Genomic DNA, 20869 nt, shown 5'->3' on the forward strand with positions numbered 1-20869 from the left:
TTCAGGGAGACAGGAGTTACAGGTAAAGTCAGACATCAATACGCATAAGGCATACATTGATTGGGTCTGAAAAGGTGGGCCATCTCGAAAGGGGAGGCTTACAGGTTATAAGTGGGTTTAAAGACTCTTTGACTTGGAATTGGCTAAAGACATGAAGCTTTGTCTAAAGGCTTGGAATGTTTTAAGATAAGGAGCTGTTAGTCAGAAACAAGCCACAGGACATATATATGTTGTATAAATTGAGGACTCTTGCATACCCTAAAGCCTGTTAGTGGGTTACAAAGAATGTCTCCAAGAAAGGAGGGGGGCATGATGAGGCATGTTTGACCCTCCTCTTGGGAGGCAGTTTAGTTTAGGAGATCCCCTTGGCCAAGAAGGGATCCATTCAGTCACCTGGTGGGGAGTGAGCCTTAAGATTTTATTTTATTTTTTTATTTTGTTAAGGAAATGCAGTGTTGTGGAAAGAGTCTCATCCTTCCTCTCTCCCCATGTATCACCGTGGGGGCTTGTATCCCCTTCTAGAACCAAAGGAGAGGGACTTCCAAGAGAATCACTAGTAAGGATTGGGTGTGCCTGCAGGAAGTGGGAACTGGCAATCCCCCAGATAGCTGTTTGGTCAGCAGACTTACTGGTCTGCTGTGCCCATTGCTTCCTACACAAAGGAGAACACAAATGGAGAGAGACAGCATGGTTGGGGGCTGAGGGTGGTGTGGTAGAGAGCGGTAGCTGGAGAGGGGCTGAAGCTGCTCTCCCTCGGCCCCACCTTGACTTTCAGGTCCCAGATTGGAAGGTAGCAAAGAGGTGTCCCTCAGCGGGGTGAGGCATGAATGACACCTGCTGGCTGGAAGACAGCAAATGCATGAGGGATCACTTATTCCTGGGAGAGATGCATGAGATCCCCAGGTACTGATTCCTTGTCATATTCATCTGCTCTTGTTTCATTTATGTACTTTTTATAATTTTTTTTTTTTGAGACAGAGTCTCACTCTGTTGCCCAGGCTAGAGTGAGTGCCGTGGTGTCAGCCTAGCTCACAGCAACCTCAAACTCCTGGGTTCAAGCGATCCTGCTGCCTCAGCCTCCCGAGTAGCTGGGACTACAGGCATGCGACACCATGCCCGGCTAATTTTTTCTATATATATTAGTTGGCCAATTAATTTCTTTCTATTTATAGTAGAGATGGGGTCTTGCTCTTGCTCAGGTTGGCTTCAAACTCCTGAACTCAAACGATCCACCTGCCTCGGCCTCCCAGAGAGCTAGGATTACAGGCGTGAGCCACTGCACCTGGCCTGTTTTAATAATTTCTTTTGTAAAAATAGATGTTACTTAATCCTTCATCTCCTCCCAGAGCGTAAACAACTAAAGTAATTTTCAGATCTCTCTATTATGCATATTTAAATCAAATTATCTCCTTATTATTGATTTTAGAAGCTTAATTTTATTGGCTCATTTTTTTTTTTTTTTAGAGACAGGGTCTTGCTGTCTCAAACTCCTGGCCTCAAGTGATCCATCCTCCTCCCTTGGCCTCCCAAAGTGCTGGGATTATAGGCATGAGCCACAACACCTGGCCTCATTTTCCTCATATGTTTTTAAATTTTGGTTTACAGGCTTATCTTGGATTGCAGATTTCCTAGCCCCTCTCTAAGCTCACATTCCTTTTTGTCTAGTGCAGGCATCCTCAAACTACGGCCTGCAGGCCACATGTGGGTGTTTGTGCCTGTTTGTTTTTTTACTCCAAAACAAGATATGTGCAATGTGCATAGGAATTTGTTCATAGTTTTTTTTAAACTATAGTCAAGCCCACCAATGGTCTGAGGGACAGTGAACTGGCCCCCTGATTAAAAAGTTTGAGGACCCCTGGTCTAGTGGTTTTGGAGTTGCCACCAATGTAGAATCAGATATTAAAACACTGGTATCTTAATTCCTGAGGTGATATTGAAGATATAGCAGAACTAATACAATTTGTACTCTGAATTTTATTACCACATGCATGTTCTACTTAACTAAAAAACTAACATACTTTAAAATGTAGTTGATTAACTTCTAGTGATATATAAGTCAATTAAGTAAAACCAAACAGCTAAAAAATACTAGTTTAACCAAAAAGAAATGGCGATTGATATACTTCAAAATTTAGCAGATTAACAAAGAAGCCAAAATCAAGTGCATAAGACTCATTAATTTCCAGATATGAAAAAGGATTAGATTGAATTTACAATACTAAAGAAGGTGATACATAAATGTGAGGATAAGTACATTCTATATTCATTGTGAAAGAAACTTTGTATCCATTAAAATAGTACCCACCAATATTCCTATACACTTTATACCACCACCTCCCAAAAATTATCCTTTAGAGACATAACTTACGAGGGCATGACATTCTTAATTGGCTTGCCCAGCAACCATACAGCCAGTGTTTTCAGAGCTGGGACTAGAATCCAGATTTTGGAATCCTAATCTACTGCTTTCCCAAGACTTCAATTCTAACTCTACAGTTTGTTAGCTTTGAGACTTGGGCAAGCTTCCTAATCTTTCTGGGCTTTGGTATGATGGTCCCTAGTTTCTTGGATCGTCCTGAAGGTGATAAATGTATGTAAAATCCCCCTCCACCATAGCCCTGTGCCTTTCCCACCCTCTGCTCTTCCTGCCGGGAGGACTCAGCTCCCTGCTGGAGGAGCCCATAAAGCAGCCTTCGAGGCTGACACTGGGCATTGCTTCAGTTCAGATTAGGACTTTGTTTAGAATCCATGAGCATAGTGTCTGTGAGACAAATGAAACTATGGAGTGCAGATAGACATACTTTTGATGATTTATTGCAATTAAATGTCTTTCTCTCTCATTCCTTCGTCTGGCCAAAGATCTTTTTCCTCTCCAGAGATAGGACAGAAAGCGAAGGAGAAAAGGGTGTGAAAGGAAGGAAAATTTTTTTCCTGCCTATACATTTATTTTTAATTTTACAAGTTTAATGTCTGACCTCCCCCACCCTGAGCAATGGAGAAAAGGAACCAGTTCTGGAGGGTTCCACAGCTTTATACCTGGTGTGAGTATGCGCAAGATGTAAAATTAGAAACAAAAAATAATTTGTTCATCAATAAATGAATACAGGGCAGCTGGGCTTCGCGGAGAAATGACAAATGCCTTCAAGCAGTCTTTGTTTTAGAACAATAGCTGGGGTCGCTGGTTTCTAAAAACTACTGGGAAAAACCATTCCCTGCTACCGGTATCAAAATGAAAAACCCGGCGGGGCAGAGCGTTTCAGGCGAGATCCACCAGAGGGCGTAGCCCGTCCATGGCCAGCTCTGCAGCCAATACTCCCAGCCTGTGGCTACTGGTCCCATTCGTGCTGCTCACCCAGACCTGGTGTGGCAGTAGGATTTCCTCAGTCTCTTTGTTGGTCCTTTTCTTTCCCCAACCCAGAAGAAAGTGGGGAAGCTTTGGAGTTAGGTGGACTTGGATTAAAATGCTGGCTCCGCCATCAGCTGAGATCTTGGCAACTGAGTCAGCATTCTGAGCTGTTGTATTAAGAATTGGTGACTTCTTCCCAAGCCTAGGGAAATCACAAAGTTATAGACAGTTGGCATAAGAAGGGACCTTTGAGACCAGCCAGTAGAGCCCCCACATTTCGTGGATGGGGACATTCAGGCCCAGGCTAGACCAAAGCACAAATCTCTCTGCACTTGGGCTAGTGTTCTCTCAGCGACACTCAGCTACCTTCTTTCCAAAATGTGTAAAACCTAAAGAGCACTTGTTAATGAATGAATGCACGGAAAGACAAAAGCCCTTTAAGAAGGTTGTACAGTATTTTAGAGCAAGGACTTTGGATCCAGACAAAAACACGGATCCTGCATTCATCGTCCAGCTTTAGTAACTTGGGCAAGTTCCTTGACCTCTTGAGCCTCAGTCTCCTCCTGTCAGTGGTGGGGGTGTCAATGAATGGGGATAATGGTACCTACCTCACAGGATATTGCGAGGATTCAATGAGCACATACCTAGAACGCTCAGCTCTGCACCTGGCACCTCGGAGGCATTAAGTAAATGTTAGTTCTTAACATCTAGGTCATGTAACCTTTCTGAGCCTCAGTGTTCTCATCTGTAAAGTGGGAGTTTTTCATACAGGAGGATTGAATGGCACAACCGATAAAACCCTCAGCACAGGACTTGGCTCATGGTAATGATACAATAAAATACAATATATAATAATAAATAGTGGTTTATTCCCTTTCATAAAGTAAGGAATGACTATTTCTAAGAGCAAAGAGAGGGATAAGTGTGCATTCCTACTACTTCCAAAGACCTATCAGAGAGCATTCCCAAGAACACATCATTTTTCCATAGTTATCCTATGTCATATTGCTACAGAGCTCTTGCCCCAGGTCTCAAGGTCCACCTACCTTTAAATCCACAGCGATTCTTATCTTTGCACCCCCCCCCCCCAGTAGCTACTGCATTAGCTGAGACCTTGTCTTTTCTTCCCTGGACCTTTGCTGCAGCATCAGCCCCTTGGGAGGTATGAGTGCTGCCATCTGGCTAGAGAGGTGCCCCCAAGGGGTACGCTTACTATTACTAGGAGGGGATATGGGCTCCTTGTTGTATTAGTTCCCTAGGGCTGCTGTAACAAAGCCCCACAAACTAGGTGGCTTAAGACAACAGAACCGTATTCTTCCACGGTTCTACAGGCTAGAGGTCTAAAACCATGGTGTCAGCAGGGCCATGCTGCTTCTGAGACTGAGTAGGATCCTTCCTTGCCTCCTCTAGCCCCTGGTGGTGGCTGTCAATCCTTGCTGTCCCTTGACTTGCAGCTGCCTCACTCCAATCTCTGCGCCTGTCTTTATCACACAGCCATCTCCTCCCCTTGTTGGTTTCTCTTCTCCTTTTCTTATAAGGGCACCAGTCACATTGAATTAATGACTCACCCTACCCCTGTCTGACCACATCTTAATTGACATCTTAATTGCATCTGCAAAGACCTTATTTCCAAATAGGGTCAGAGTCACAGGTCCCAGGGGTTAGGACTTCACCATATCTGTTTGGGGATGGACACAATTCAACTCACAACCCTTGATAAAAGATTTTTCAAAAAATTTGAAGTTGTATGAGCCCTTATGATTTATCAACGTTTAAAATGTATCTTAGATTATATCAATATAATTATAGCATATCAATTAATTATATTGTTATTAGAAAATCAGTTATAATGTTTATAAGTATAAATTATATTAGAAATAATATACTTTAAATGGTATATAAATTTTATATTTATAATTATTTATAACTTCTTAACTGTTCAGTTAATTACTTTTGAAAAAAATAAATGGATGAGTGGAGCAAAACATTTCTGTGGACCTGCAAGTCTCTTGGGCCATCAGTTTTCAACTCCTTCCCCATGGACCAGCAGAGTGATCATTCTATAAACTAGTATATGTGGTCATGTAGTATATGTGGTCATGTGGTCATGTTACATGGTATATGTGGCATTGTTACAGGGGCTTGTTACAGGCGTTGGCATTAGCTTATTGGTGGAGACAGCCATAGTTAGCAAATGTTCCTGTGCAAGCAGCTTATCTGGAATTACTTGGATAGTTTCTGTCATAGGCATACATGTACGAGGGCCCTTTCTTCATGGTTAGGGTTTGACATAAGTGACTCCATGTTGGTACTGGCAACTTTCACAAGTCTCTTTTTTCTTGTATGTAAAATGGAGGACAATAATTATAATAATCATCTCCTAAGATCCTCAAATTCTCTGGCATTTAGAGGTCCCCCAACCAGTGTTGTCTAAGCATCCTTCCTGCGTGACCATCGAAGTCTGATATTGCTGTGCAGTTTCACTTCCTTGCTATTTCTGAGAGTGCTGGCCAATGCTTCCATTTTCCAAAAATCCACCTGGTGGGGGCTGACTCCTTTTGCCCATGCAGTTCTGCTGCTGCTCTCTGTGCCTCTCTGCTCTTCTCTAACCAAGCAAAGACCCAGACTGTCAGGTTTGTTCCAGCTGGGAACCCAAAAAGTATGTATAGGACAGAATGCGGTTAATGCAAAACTTAGGCTTGCAAAACAACAGCCGCAGGAGTCTGGAGAGTCCCCTTACTTTGTAAATCTAACAGACAGTGGGTAGCCAACATTCCTTCCTCCTCCCTCCCTGATAGATGAAGTTTATCCCTCCTGAGCTCTCCTAATAAGGATCATGCCAGAGCTGAAGGATGGATGTGACTGGGGCAGGCGTCCTAGGAGCTGGTTGTTTGAAAAAGAATTAATTACAAAGGGCTGTTTTGGCCTACTTACTCACTCCCCCCAGAAAGCCTTCTATAAAACCTAAGGCTCTCCCCTTTTCTCTCGTGGACGCTCTTTGGCCTCCACCCATCTGCACCCAGATGCTCAAAATAAACAGCATTTTGCTACACATGAACCTTCGTGTGTCTCTCTCTCTCAGCTCCAGACACCAGACTGCTCACACAGTTCCCCAAAACATTCCTATCAGAAAGTTCAAGTTAAGAGATTTTGCCAAAGCCTTCCTAATAGCCTCATTATTATTATTCTCACCTTTCAAAGAGCACAGTGGGTTAAGGGTCCCCCTGATGCCTAGGGGGGAGGTTTTGGTAACATACCCATTTTGCAGATGAGGCCTCAGAGCCTCTGAGGGGTTGAAAAACTTTCCTGAGGTCACTCAGCCAATGGATGGGAGGGCAGGACCCTGCCCAAAGCGTTTCCCAAAGTTGGGCCAGTGTCAGTGGTGGAACCACAGCTCATTTTAGCTGTTTCACACAAAGGCATTACATAACTGAACCACCTAATGAGATAATTATTCCATTTTCAGTTATCCTTTCATTCCTTTTGATTGCATCAAGGAAAGCATCGGGTTGTTTCTAATATACCTTTAAAAGTTCTCTAACGTCTTGCCAATCTCCCTTTTCTGACAAAGACAGAGCAGGCAACAGTATCCAGCCAGAATGTAATCACATTGTTTTGTCTTCCTTGCATTTACTTTTATGGAAATGAAGTTGATTTTCCATTGACATAGCAATATAAATATTTTTTAAAATATAGGTTATTACAAGTGAGTAGCTCTACAGAAAAATGTTAAGTAAACAACAGTGTGGTTAGTTCATGGCAGAAATTGTGAGATTTGGGGCCTCAAGACTGGGGAACACTGCGTGTAATAAAAAGGAACTTAAGATTGGACACCAGAACCCACTTCCTGGCCTCTTCAGAGCCGAGGCTGCCCCTCTCCCGTTTCTGGCAGGGACCCAAGGGAGAGGCCCCTGGGCCCAGCCAAGCTCCAGCTCAAGAAAAGCCATTAACATCATAAGCTTAGCCGGTCCATTTTGCCTCTTTGTTGTCCTCAACTTCTCCATTTCAAGGGAGATTTCCTTTTCTCTTTGCATACAAAAGTCCCCTGACTGGTTTTCCCCAAATCAAAAAAAGAGCAGCCAGTTTCCCCTTCAACTGCACTTCAATGGTGGGCCGCTTTGCTGGAGCCACTTACTGAGGGCCTGGTAGGGCGGAGGTCTTAAGGGCAGCCCCACTCCGGCCCAGCGCCCAGAAGGAGAGGAGCGGGAGGGGTATGCTCCTCCCCTCCCGGCCCTAAGTGAAGCCTCGGCCTGTAGCACCACACTGACCGTGGCCCTCTCCTGCTCGAACGTGCCATGTTTCTCTGGGGTCAGTCTCCCTGGCATGGCAATCAAGGCTGTTCGCAATCAGCCCAATAGGGTGAGGGAAAAGAGCATTGGCCCAGGACTCCAGACACCGGGGTTCTAGTGCTAGAGTGGCCCTCAACTTGCTGGGTGTCGTGTGTGTATTCCCTCCCCTTTACAGGCCTCAGTCTCCCCACTGGTAGAAAGGGGGATCTGGCCAGGCAGGTCTCTTCCAGGACTGACATTTGCCACTTGCAGCCTGAGTCTGAGTTACTTCACCAGCTAAAGATCAAAGAGGCTGAAAGAGACTCTGAGAGGACTTTGATGCTTGGGCATTTTTGATGGCTTTATGCCTATTTTATGCTATGTCAGGAAAAACAGTTCTGCCGGGAATTGAGCTGGCCTGTCCTGCTTCCTAAGAGGTCACTTTACAAAAACAGGCCTTACAGAGTGAGGGACCCGCTCACGTCTGACCCCTCAATGCTCTCTCCTCGCATCCCAGATGGCTGGTGCCAGCAGGAAAGCCTCTTGTTTTATCTCTTAAAATGAAAACTGGTTTTTATTTTTTTTTAGTTGCCATGAAACAGATGCCCAGTGTAAAAATGTTTGCACAATATGAAATGTATAAAAATGAGAGTAAAAGTCTATTGAGAGATCATCCCCCAACCCCTGCCTGAGACATCCTTCATAAGCACTTTTGTGTTCAGCCTTTCAAGCTTTCCTTAAGAAATATAAAGACAGGCCGGGCGTGGTGGCTCACGCCTATAATCCTAGCACTTGGGATGCCGAGGCGGGTGTATTGCTCTAGGTCAGGAGTTCGAAACCAGCCTGAGCAAGAGTGAGACCCCCGTCTCTACTATAAATAGAAAGAAATTAATTGGCCAACTAATATATAGAGAAAAAATTAGCTGGGCATGGTGGCACATGCCTGTAGTCCCAGCTACTTGGGAGGCTGAGGCAGAAGGATTTCTTGAGCCCAGGAGTTTGAGGTTGCTGTGAGCTAGGCTGACACCACGGCACTCACTCACTCTAGCCTGGGCAACAAAGTGAGACTCTGTCTCAAAAAAAAAAAAAAAGAAATATAAAGACATACATTTTTATAATGAACATAGGATCATATTAGAAACACTGTTATAATATTTGAAAAGGTGAAATCACGACTCTCATAGAAATAGAAAATGAACACTTGGCTTGTCAAAGATTTTATTTAACTCAGTAATTAATGAAGTAATATATTAAAACCAGTTCAAGGAAGAATCTGATTAGCAGATATCTATATAGGCAATCAGGAGTGCAAAAGGAAATTGGGTAATAAATGCAAAATTGATTATTAGCTATAAGACAATAAAATGTGATACCTATAATCATCTCTTAAATTGTATATTATGAGACAGAATTTTCATTTCCATGGGCAAGAATAATTTGCATTACTATTACTTTTCCACAACTGCACTTAGTTGTGAAATAGCCTAGTCAGAGATAGTGAAAGTCCGCTACAGAATTAGGAAACCACAGAGTCTAGACAGCGTGCTGTTGAAAAGACAGCCAATAAACTTTTATAGTAGTTCACCCAAACGTACATCATAATTATAATAGCTAATATTCTTACCATGTGTCAGGCACTGTTGTAAGCTTTATATGAGTATTATCTCATTTAAATTTCATAACAAGCCTGTAAGGCATAAGCTATTATCATTCCATTTACCAGTGAGAAAATTCAGGTACAGAGAGGTTACATACCTTGCCCAGTGTCACAGCTAGAAAGTGGGGAAGCCAGAATTCAAGCCCTGTTACCACCATTGTTTATTTATCCAACTAGCAATTGATGGACAGTCGGGTTGTTTCTAGGTTTTGTTCTATGATGAACAATGAATGTCTTCATATCATTCTCCACTTCTCAGAATTCCTTGAAGTGGAATTGCTGGATCTAAGAATATATGCATTTTACATTCATGTAGACACCACCAAATTGCCCTCTGAAAGGCAGAATCAATTTACACTCCCACCAGCAGCCAGCCTGGAGTTTTTTTAAGAGAGTTTCCCTACGTCTTTGCTAATAATGAGTCATATCAATCTTTTCAGTATTTGCCAGTCTGATAAGTGAAAAAAAAGTATCACAGTGTTATTTTAATGTAAATTTCTTCTTAACACAATAATTCTTCAGGACTGTTTTGAAAGGATAATTGTTAGTACCAGAGATCACTTTGTTCCTCCTCCTCTTCTGCAGTGGTAGAGCTATAAACTCAAAGGAAGGTACTGAAAACTGAAAATAAAATCCTAACACCCCTCCCCTCACTGCACAGAACTCCTCTTGGCAAAGGGAACCCCAGAAAAACCCTTAAAACTGAGTTCCCAGTCATGAAGGGAAGGGAGGTCTGACATACCCACTCCCTGTGGAGTAGAGACACAACAATTTACCAGCATTAATGTTAAAATAGAGATCATAAGACTGACAAAACAGACTCTTTGTGGCAATAAGATACTAAATTATAAACAGGACCTAAGGCCATACAAGGCAAAGGTTAAGTCACACCTGCAGGCCATCGATTTGCTTATTTTAAGCACGTTGTGGCTTGCGCTGTGATTAGCAGACTTCTCAACTTAAACATTCCTTTCTACTGATTCCAGGGTTTTAGACAAAGCTTTATTCCTTCAACCAACTACAAATTAAGGAATCTCTGAATCCACTCATAACCTGTAACCCTACCTCCCAACCTCCCCAACTCCCCCAAGCCCCGCTTGGAGATGTCCTGGCTTTTCAGGCCAAACCAATGTATACCTTCCATGTATTGACTTAGGATTTTACCTGCAATTCCTGTCTTCCTAAAATGTATAAAACTACACTGTAACCTGGCCACCTCAGGTGCATTTTCTTGGGACCTCTTGAGACTATATTTCCCAGGCCACAGTCACTCATATTGGCTCAGAATAAACCTATCTATCTATCTATCTATCTATCTATCTATTTATTTATTTATTTATTTACAGAGTCTCGCTTTGTTGCCCAGGCTGGAGTGAGTGCCGAGGCGTCAGCCTAGCTAGCTCACAGCAACCTCAAACTCCTGGGCTCAAGAAATCCTCCTGCCTCAGCCTCCTAAGTAGCTGGGACTACAGGCATGTGCCACCATGCCTGGCTAATTTTTTCTATATATATTAGTTGGCCAATTAATGTCTTTCTATTTATAGTAGGGGGGGGGTCTCGCTCTTGCTCAGGCTGGTTTCGAACTCCTGACCTCGAGCAATCTGCCCGCCTCGGCCTCCGGTGCTAGGATTACAGGCGTGAGCCACCGTGCCCGGCCAGAATAAACCTCTTTACATTTTTTTACGGAGTTTGGTTTTTTGCTAACAGTACAAAGAGGAGAAGCGATCTATCCAAGGCCATCCTGTGAGTTAGGGGGCAGAACTGGGACTCTCACCAGGGCTTCTGGTTTCCTTCTGGAATAGACAGAACCTTTTCTATGGGCTTCCCTGCCACCAGTGTTGCTTTTAGTCTGAATACCAGCGGGAGTGATTGGCAACTCATGAACAGTAAACTCTCCTTTACTTTAGATTACTCAGTCAATGGAGATGAATAATAAAGACCACAAGAAAAATGAGTAAATTAGTTCTATAGTTTATTTCTATTATTTATAAACAAATCATATAGGAAAAGTTTAACAAATTGAACTACTAAATATTTTTAAATGTCTACATGGCAAAAAAAAATCACTACAAATGGGCTTGAAAGGAGAATTTACCCTGTTAAACCACTCGTTACACACAAAAGCACATCAGAAATCATTTATGCATTCACCAACTGTTAGGCCAATTATAGGATTAGGAAAGATAATCCTGTGAACATGGGCCATCCAAAGGCATTTTTCATTAGGCATGGTGGTTGTGGCTGTCATTATGATCTTTAAGATTTCCAGCTATGCAGCCAAAATCCGTATGGAAAAGCATTAGACATGGGTACAGGTGTGAAAGGGTATGGCAGTGTCAATTAATCACTTTTCCTCGAAAACGGAAAAGAGCTCAGGCTTTAAAACTAGCCACATCTGGATTTGAATCTGGCTCTGCTGGCATTTGCCTTTCCGTTGACAGGCGTGTATCTCCTCATTTGTGAAATGGTCTAATGAGACCCACATCTCAGAATGTTTTTGAGGAATGAATAAGATGATGAGTGTGGACTGCCCAGCACAGAGACAGGCACCTACTAGACAATAAAAGGTAAGGTGTGTTCCCTCCCCATTGTCTTCTCTGGGAGCTCCATTGACTCCCGGACTCTCCGACGCACTCGTCCCACGATGTTTGTTGGGCATCTGTGCAGGAGACGGGCAACTTCTGCCCTCGTGGAGCTTCCGGTTTCACTAGGACATCAGACACAGGACAGATTTTACGAAAACAAGTTATTTACAATTAAAGGAGAGCGATGAGGAAAAGAAGCCTATAGTGTACCAGCAGCCTTGACTGAGTCACAGAGGATGCAGGGCGTGTGGGCTATTCAGGAAAGTCCTTTGAGGAAGGGACCTGGTGGACTGGGGGAATCAGCATTGGCCGGAGCAGTCCAGGCAGAGAGAAGCAGAACCGACCAGGGTTAATAAGAAATTTAAATATTGGTGTCTGCCCCCAGTCCCTTGGCACAGAGCTCCTAAAACCCTTGTAATTTCCTGAGTGATGGGGTACTAGCAGAATCTTTTGTTCTAATGTTTGGTCTTTGACCCCAGTTCCTGACACAGAGCTCTGAAATCCCTTGGAATTTCCTGGGTGACAGAAGCATCTTTGTTCTAAAGAGGTGACTCTTGGTGGGCTCCTGGGTGGGGGCTGGTCACCAGACCAAGCCATGATTATAAGCTTGGAGTTTTCAGCCCCCTCCCCCATTCTCCGGAGAGGGGTGAGGGGCTGGAAATGGAGTTAATGATCGGATCGTGCCTATGGGATGACACCGCCATAAAAATCCCTGAACTATGAACACATCTCAGGGCCCGGTGCACCCCAACTCCATGCGCACAGAAGCTTCTGAGCTCCGGACCTTTCCCGACCTCACCATGTGCATCTTGTCATCTGGCTGTTCATCTGCATCCCTTATTATATCTTTGATTAATAAACTGGTAAATGTAAATAAAATGTTTCCCTGAGTTCTGTGAGCCATCATGGAATATTAGTTGAACCCAAGGAGTGGGTAGCAGGAGCCCCAATTTATATACCTGCTAGTTGGTCAGAAGTACAGGTGACCACCTACTACTTGCAATGGGTGTCTGAGGTGGGGGCAGCCTGGGAGGACCGAGCCCTTAACCCAGACATCCTCGAACTACATCCTGCGGGCCACATGTGGCCCTTGAGGCCGTTTATCCAGCCCTGCCAGGTGTTTTTGCCACTGCTGCCTGTCCTGCTTAGCAGTTCACAGGTCCCAGGTCCACAGTGCGCATGCGTGGAATGTGCACATGCGTGGAATGTGCGCACTCTCCACCGGCCCTCCAACGGTCTTAGGGACAGTGACCTGGCCCCCTGTTTAAAAAGTTTGAGGACACTTGCAACCCGTGGGATCTGGTGCAATTCCCAGGTAGACACTGTCAGAATTGAACTGAATTAGAGGACACCCGGCGGGTGTCTGCTGGAGAATTGCTTGGTGTGTGGGGAAATAACACCCCCACCCCCACGCTGGCATCAGAAGTGTTGTGTGGAGGGGTATGTGAGAGCAGGAAAAACATTTTGGGGATTTTTCTATATTTAACACCTGGAAACTAAAGGAAGGACTCTGTAGCTGGAGCCCGGGCAGAGCAGTTGCCACTCCGGCCCAGCATCACAGCTCAGGAATTCTGGCTCCAGCATCCCGACAGGGGTCCATCCCAGCTTCAGTGTGGACATTCTAGAGCCCAGAACTCACTACTTCTGGAATCACCTGGTCCATCTGGGGATTGGTTAGCACACCCAGAACTTTAGGCGCAGCCTGCTGGCTACTGCACCACTGCAACCAGGAAATGGACAACTGGCCCCATGTTCTTGATCTTAACTCTGATGCAATCAGTCACTCTCCTTTGGCAAGTCTCACTTTCCTTTCTCTGACATCTACTCTGTGTTGCAATGATCTCTTCATATGTCTTCTTCTGCTATCTTAGGAGCTCCCTGTGAAAAGGAGTGTGTCTTCCTCCTTCCTCTGCCCCAGCTCCCAGCATAGACTCTGCACATCTCACATCTGTGCTGCCCAGTGTATGTTTTTTGAATGGATAAAAAATGATATTTTGGGCCGGGCGAGGTGGCTCATGCCTGTAATCCTAGCACTCTGGGAGGCAGAGGTGGGCGGATCATTTGAGCTCAGGAGTTCGAGACCAGCCTGAGCAAGAGCGAGACGCTGTCTCTACCAAAAATAGAAAAAATTAGCTGGTGGCGCATGACTGTAGTCCCAGCTACTTGGGAGGCTGAGGCAGAAGGATTGCTTGAACCCAGGAGTTTGAGGTTGCTGTGAGCGAGGCTGACACTGTGGCACTCTAGCCAGGGCAACAGAGTGAGACTCTGTCTTAAAAAAAAAAAAAAAAAAAAAAAAGATAGTTTGCAAAGATCTACTCATACTCATTTGATCTTAGGTAACTATTACCCCCAGACGCTATATTTCATTGAGCATCTACTATGTGCCAGATACATTACCTGTATTATTGCATTGAATTGTTTTCTTGGAGGTTGGCATTATTTTGCCTTCATTTTCTCCTCAGCAATTTATTTTGAAGAAATTCAGATAAACAGACAAATTGAAAGAACAATACAGTAAACACCCATACACCCTTCATCTAGATTTACTAATTTTGCCACAATTACTTTATTTCTCTATACACACACACATATATATACACACACTTTTTTTGCTGAATCATTTGAAAGTTGATGATATTATGACTCTTCACTCTTAAAATCTTTACAAATATCTCCCAAGAATGAGGACATTTTTCTATATAATCACAATGGCATTGTTACAATCAATAAATACAAGATACAAAAGTAATATCTAAAAACAGTACATGTTTTCATTTCTCCCATTGACCTGATTATATCCTTTATAGATTTTTAATTTTCATCCAGCATTATAGAGAGTATTTAATTGTCATGTCTCTTTCGTCTCTACTAATCTGGAACAATTTCCCCCACTTGTTTTTGTTTTTTTTTTGGTCTTTCATGATGAAACTTCGATGAGTTAGGTTATACCTTTTTTGGCAAAAATGCTATTCAAGTGATGCTGTGTCTTCTAGTGTGTCACATCAGAAGGCACATGTCATCAGCTTGTTCCATTATTGGGGATATAATAAATATGATCAGTTGGTTAAAGTGATGTCCACCAGATATATTCATCATAAAGTTACCTTTTAATCTTTGTAATTTCTAGGGAGACACTTTGAGACTATAGGAACCCAACAACTTCTCACTGAATGGTTTTAGTGTCCACTGATGATCTTCCCTGAATCAATTACAAAGGTGGTTGCAAAATGGTGTTTTTCTTTTCTTTTCTTTTCTTTTCTTTTCTTTTCTTTTCTTTTCTTTTGACAGAGTCTCACTCTGTTGCCCAGGCTAGAGTGCTGTGCCATCAGCTTAGCTCACAGCAACCTCAAACTCTTGGGCTCAAGTGATCCTTCTGCCTCAGCCTCCCAAGTAGCTGGGACTACAGGCAAGTGCCACCATGCCCAGCTAATTATTTTTTCTATATATTTTTAGTTGGCCAATTCATTTGTTTCTATTTATTGTAGAGACGGGGTCTCACTCTTGCTCAGGCTGGTTTGGAACTCCTGGACCTTGAGCGATCCACCCACCTTGGCCTCCCAGAGTGCTAGGATTAGAGGCGTGAGCCATTGCGCCCGGCCAAAATGGCGATTTTCTAATTTCTTCTATACTTTTTCTTTGTTGTTAGTGTATCACTATGCACTCATGGATTCCTTTTTTTTACTCAGTGTATAACAATCGTTTAGGTCATTATTCACTTTGATATTAAAATTGTCTCAAATTTCACCAGTGGAACTTGACCAGCTTGAGCTGGCTCCTGAGTGCTTTGATGTGTCTCCAATAGCTTTGAATGTGCCTTTGCTTTCTGGCACGAAATATTTCATATTTTACCCTTATTGTACAGAGAAGAAAAAGGAGGCTCACAGAAAGGAAATGACTTGCCTCCTCACAGTATTCGGGAGATCCTGATCAAGCTCCATACTTTTGATTCCAAATTCCTAGGAAAGTAGCTAAACTGCTAGGCCAGCCAGTCTTATAGCACAGAGAGGACCTTATAAGGAGACATGGATGATCCTAAAGCCAGCTGAATCCTTAGCTGACTACGCACAGAGCATGCCTAATAAGATGGAGACATTTGGATAACTTTGAACTTAGACAATTAGCAGCACATTCCAAGAATATTTTATTTATTGACAAAGTTGTATCGTGGGGTGGAAGGAGGGTGAGAGCATGGGGTTTAGAGTCAGGAAGAACAGAGATTTCCTCTAAGGCCCAAGCAGATTCTGCCCTGGCATGTGTTTTGGGGCAAGTTACTTCACCTTGTTGAATCCCAGACTTATCCTTCTGTAAAATAGGGTAATCATACCCATCTCATAAAGTTAAATGGGTTCATTCATATAAAGTGCTTAATGTAATGTCTTGCACATGTTCAACGCTCAACAGACAAAAGCTAACTTTAACAATAGTGCTGCTGTTATTATTAAAATCTGAGAAAACCCTGTTATTTAGTGGGTTAAGATGGTAGTAAAGGCAATAGATTTGGATTCTAAAAGACCCTTATCCAGCCTCTGTGACCTCAGACAGGTCCTGTCCCCATTACCATGAACTTCGTTTTTATTTTTTACGTGTAAATCAGGGCTCATAATCCCTTCCCTGCACACTTCACAGCCTCACGCAGCAGATTCCATGAGCACCTACTATGTGTAGGGTAATCACATTCCTAACACCAAAACCAAAGGGCGAACATTGCTGCACTCCTCCTTTAACACAGGATCAAATGGCTGTCCAGGGCCAACGGGAAGCAAAGCTGGGATTCCCCCCAGTCGTCTCTGACCTCCAGAGAGGCCATGGCGTTCAGAAGGGGAAAGAAGACCTACATGTGAAAATGTTCTGCAAAGCTGCAGAGAACTAACTATAAAGGGAAAAGAGTTTTATTATTAGCAACTGGCATTCCTTCCATGGAAAACGTCACTGGGAGAGAAGCAGGTGACTTTGGAACTTTTTTTTCTTCTTTTCTATCCTTGAGCTAACTCGCGAGAGTCTTAGTTTAATGTTGTTTACCAAAGACTCCTCCTACACTTCAAACAATGACAGGGTAAAGGTGGCAGAGACCAGGCCAGCCCAGAACCAAATGCCTCAACTGTAGCAGCTGAGTAGAAAAGCTCTTTGAAGCTGTAATTCATTTAAGACACTATTTCTAAGAAAAAGAAAAGAGTAACAACCCAGTAACTTCACTAGGTATCAGAACTATAGCCAATTCAACAGAGAGCTGGAAAGGGACAGGGAAAATGTTCCAAATTTTTGAGAGTGATCACAAGGCCCTACATTATGAACATTCATGGTGATGTAGCAGGTAGGTGTTTTCTTGTTTTAAAGATGAGGAAACTGTAAAGAAAAGAAAAGAAATAAAAAAAGGAAGAAAAAAAGAAAATGATGGATAAAAGTTTTAATCTTAAAAAAAAAAAACAAAAAAAAAAAACAAGCATTTTCAGCTATTCCAGATTAACATAGGAGGAGATGATGGAAGAGACCAGAAGATCTAATCCTCCCAGGTCTAACTGGCCATAGTGCAGTACAACGTGGATTGTTGCTCCTTGAAGTCAGGGACTGAATTTGCTCCACGACTGTCTCTCCAGTGCTGAGTACCAAATGGATCTGGCATCTGGTGGCAATTTACCAAACATGTAATGAGAGAATCTGGGGAACGTCACTGAAAATCTTGACATCTCAGAGCCTTCACTATGATTACAAAAATCATTATAGTCTGATAGAAGTCATTCTTCTATTTCATGGAGGGCGTTGGGCAGGGGGCTCAGTCAGTTACCCTTTTTCACAGCCTTGAGCACTCTTGGTGGAATTACAGGAGTAAAACACCACGTGTGTTTGCATGACAGGGATGAATGCATCAGTTAAGGGGCACACTTCAATTTTGCTACCTTTTAAATTTTGTTTAAATTTTATTGTAGTAAGAACATGTAACATGAAAACTACCCTTTTAACAAATTTTTAGATGTACAATGCAGTATCATTGACTATAGGTGCAATGTTGTACAGCAAGCAGCTCTCTAGAACTTATTCAACCTTGCTATCTAAGCCAAGAAAAAAATGTGTTTTTGTGTATGGAATCAATTGGAAGAACTCTGAATAGCTCTGGAATTCATGGAGGAAGGGCAACAGTTAGGTCTCAGGCAGGCCAGAAACCAAAACTTCAGGGGTCACAGAAGTAGGGACTCATGGGCACTTCCTGCAGAGAAACTCCTCTTTTCTTATTGTTTGCTTTGAGGCCTGCGGAGTCAAAATGGGTGGATGGTCATCTCAACTTCCAATTCAGAGGAACCACTGTTGTATCCCCTGGTAGAAGCTTTTCTCCCTTAGGCTTTCTGGTGGATTAAAGATGGCTGCAAATTCCTTATCATTTCCCTGTTAAGAGATGAATTTTGTTTCCTCTGCCCTTGAATCTGGGTTGACCTGAGACTGCTTAACCAACAATAGATGGTGGAAGTGATGTTCTGTCAGTTCTGGGGCAGGACTTCAATAAGACTGGCAGCTTCCTCTTCCTCCTTCTTGGAGCCCTGAGCTGCTATGTAAGAAGTCCAGGCTATTCTGCCAGAGACATAGGCCACTCAAAGATCACTGAGGCTCTGCAGGTCAAATGAAGAAGTCATTTTTTTTTTTTTTGAGACAGCGTCTCACTCTCTTGCCCAGGCTAGAGGGCTGTGGCGTCAGCCTACCTCACAGCAACCTCAAACTCCTGGGCTCAAGTGATCCTTCTGCCTCAGCCTCCCGAGTAGCTGGACTACAAGGATGTGCCATCATGCCCGGCTAATTTTTGTATATATATTTTTAGTTGGCCAATTAATTTCTTTCTATTTTTAGTAGAGACAGGGTCTCACTCTTGCTCAGGCTGGTTTCAAACTCCTGACCTCGAGCAATCCACCTGCCTCAGCCTCCCAGAGTGCTAAGACTATAGGCATGAGCCACCGCGCCTGGCCTGAAGAAGTCATCTTTGATGTCCAGCCCAGTCAAGCCTTCAGATGACTCCAGCCCTATCTACCTGAAACCCCATAAGAGACTCCAAGCAACAACCACCCAGCTGAGCCCAGCCAATCCACAGAACCATGAGAGATAACAATACTTTTTTTAAGCCACAAAGTTTTGGGGTGGTTTGTTACAGAGGAATAGATAACCAAAAGAGGCCCTAAAACCTGTGGACTAGCAGAGCCTAGTCTCAGGACAGGAAGTAGATATTAGGTGTTACCCTGAGAAATTCCACCCCTTGGTTCCTAAACCAATTGTTTTGGTTATTATTTAGTTTGGCTTCATCAAACAACAGAAAATCCCAGACAATAGTGCCTTAAACAAGTTGGAAGTTTCTTTCTTTCACAAAAGCCTGCGGAAATGATCTAGACTGGAATAGTGCTCTAAGATATCAGGAACCTGGTCTTTTATCTTGTCTCTGTGCTATGCATGACTTTAGCCTCTTGCATCAAGCTAATGCTTGAGAAGTAGGATGGAAGAAGGGATGAAGAGCACAAAGGAAGATTATTTAAGGTCACTACATGTCACTTCTACTTATATCCCATTGATTAATATGTATCTCATGGCCATGCCTAGCTGCAAAGGAGACTGGAAAATGCTGTCTTGATTCTGGTGGCCATGCACCCAGCTCTAAATTCTACTACTTTAGGTAAGAAAGGCCACTGGGAGACACTTCATAGTGCCTGTCTCACTGCTATGCCTTGGAAAGAGAAACACAAGGTAACTGCATCATGTATGGGGGACTGACTCAGAGCATGGATCCCTGCCAGAGGGGAGCAAGCAGGTGTCTCCCAGTGGGCACTGTAAGCCTCCACAAGGCCATTCTACCAAGTTATTAGACCAGCTGCTCCTGGATAAGGGGTGGAGCCCATTAGGCAAAGAATGAATTCTATGGACTTTAGGCCATTGCCACTTTTGCTGAATTCCTTGATAGATGCAAAGTGAATTCCCTGATAGATGCAATGTCGTCTGACATCCCATGACTGGGTCAAACCTTTCCAGGCTGTAATGCTGGCAGAGGCATAAATGGCAGGGAAAGCAAATCCCAATCGAAAGCAAATGTAGTACATTGCTGTGAGAACAATTTACCTGCTCCAGATGGAGTTAGCCCCAGCTGTGGAACAGGGAGGCATGAGGTAGGAGGGAAAGTGTTATCAGGTTATTAAGTATAAAATGTCCGATTACTGCTAAATTTGACTGGCTTTAAAAAAAATGTCCAATTACCTTAAGAACTAAGTTCGACAGTTCCTATCTCTGATATTTCACTTTGATACATCTTGTTTTATTTTTATTGTGAAGGTACATCCTCATTTTTTGAAATGCACAGTTTGCCGTGTGATTATCTTTCAAATGTTTTTAGAGCAATTTTTGTGAAACCATGGATAAGTCCAAAATTTGTATTATTTTAGAATATGAGTTCCATCCTAGAAACAGTGCAGCACAGACAGCTCAAAATGTCAACGAAGTGTTTGGGAAGGATGTGGCTAATGAATATACAGTATGTCAATGGCTTGAGAAGTTCTGTTCTAGTGATTTTAATCTTGCAAATGAGCCACATGGGTGACTTGAGACCGAGGTGGATAATGATGACCTGAAAGCTGTAGTGGAAGCCAATCCATCTCAACCTATGGGTGAATTAGTGGCAAGGTTTGATGTTGCTATTAATATTCCAACAGTATTGGACCGTTTGAAACACATTGGCAAAGTACAGAAGCTGGAAAGATGGGTACTGCCTGAATTAAACAAGCATCAGAAGAGAAGTCATCTTGAAGCTTGCCTTTCTTTGCTGTCACAACATAAAGGTGAACCATTTCTACACCGTATTGTTACACGTGATAAAAAAATAGATTACCTTTGACAGTCGCAAGTGTTCAGCACAATGGTTGGAACAGGTGAGGTGCCAAAACATAATCCAAAACAGAATATTCACCAAAGAAAGCTAACGGTGTCTGTTTGGTGGTCTGGCACAGGCAATATCTATTATAGCTTCATGAAACCTTGTGAATCCATTACAGCA

General features: G+C 43.1%; 1 pseudogene; it reads right to left on the bottom strand.

Annotated features, from left to right (window-relative positions):
* Nucleotides 1-3256: 3256 nt before the first annotated feature.
* The window catches only part of LOC142874247 (small ribosomal subunit protein uS2-like), a 33432-nt pseudogene continuing 15819 nt past the window's right edge, over nucleotides 3257-20869 (bottom strand).

Source organism: Microcebus murinus, chromosome 12 (genome assembly GCF_040939455.1).
Source record: "Microcebus murinus isolate Inina chromosome 12, M.murinus_Inina_mat1.0, whole genome shotgun sequence".
Taxonomy (NCBI): Eukaryota; Metazoa; Chordata; class Mammalia; order Primates; family Cheirogaleidae; genus Microcebus; species Microcebus murinus.